Source organism: Epinephelus moara, chromosome 1, assembly GCF_006386435.1.
Source record: "Epinephelus moara isolate mb chromosome 1, YSFRI_EMoa_1.0, whole genome shotgun sequence".
NCBI classification, from domain to species: Eukaryota; Metazoa; Chordata; class Actinopteri; order Perciformes; family Serranidae; genus Epinephelus; species Epinephelus moara.
In genome coordinates this window covers 41,105,288-41,106,610 of record NC_065506.1, presented here as the reverse complement: position 1 = coordinate 41,106,610, position 1,323 = coordinate 41,105,288, and positions in this window count along the sequence as shown.

Below are 1,323 nucleotides of genomic sequence, written 5' to 3'. Positions count from 1 at the left end.
AAAAAAAAAAATTGTAGGGCTGGGTGATATGTCCTGAAAGTTATATCACAATATTTTTCAGTCATATGTTAATACACAATATATATCTCAATATTTTTAAATCTCCTAGAAAGCATTTCAAATGATGCGACAAAGTTGTAGGGATGACCACTGTTTTTTTTTTCTCCAGAAAATATTAATACAATGAGACTTTGATCAGTAATCATCAATAATGTGGATATAATGACTGAGTGGATTAAGGCAAGCATTAAAACAAATAGAAAAGCCTGGTAAGTTGATAGAGTTACATCACTTAACTGTGATGCAGCCTTTAAAATTAGGGAAAAAACACCATTTATGCAATATCACGCAATGAGACGATATATAGACTCATGGAGTGGTACAATCAGTAGCTTATGATGGTTAATGTTAGCTGATGTATAACCAAATCATCAGAATAAATGTTGGCATTGTACCTTTCTGTAAACCACAGATATGTTACATGTGTATCATGTTTCATATGTAGCAGTTGTGCTGCAACTTTACTTTTCTGTTGTGACAGTGTTGTGGTTGTGTTTATGCACAATAACCATTTGGTTGAGGTTAAGAAAAGATCATGGTTTGGCTTCAAATACCTGCTTTTGTAGCCACGATCTCGGCAGGAAATGTCCTGACATGTCCATAAAAAAATACCCACTTTTGTTCATTGTGGTCTGCTTGAGCAGTGGGTGTGCATCACAACTTTGTATCTTTTTCAGTGCATGTACTAACAGGTTAGAGCAGCCAAAGTGCGGGAGTGAGCAGCACTGCTGGGCTGCAGAACATCTGGAGATCAGGAATCTGGCCTCTTTTTTCCATGTGATGTTTCACTAAAAAAAGACATTTGAAATGTGATATATTTTTTTATAACTATACTAATATCATTCCAGCTTTCACTACTTTCAGTGTCTAGATCACTCACAGACGTGAAAAACTATCAATATCTATTATTAACTGAACACATCCTGTTTCCACTTCATATGNATCATTCCAGCTTTCACTACTTTCAGTGTCTAGATCACTCACAGACGTGAAAAACTATCAATATCTATTATTAACTGAACACATCCTGTTTCCACTTCATAATGAAAGCCTTCTGACAACGTTCCTCTGGGCAGGATTCCTTTTTTGTGGACAAAAGGCTTTTTATTGTGAAATATTTGCATGACTGTGTTAATGATTGTGGTTATAGATTGTGGAAATTCAGTAGTTGCAGCAGCAGGCAGCTCTGCAGCAGTGCCGCAGCGGTGCCGCAGCTGCAACGCTGTCCGTGTGAACATTGCACATGTGCGAGCTGCAGCAGTT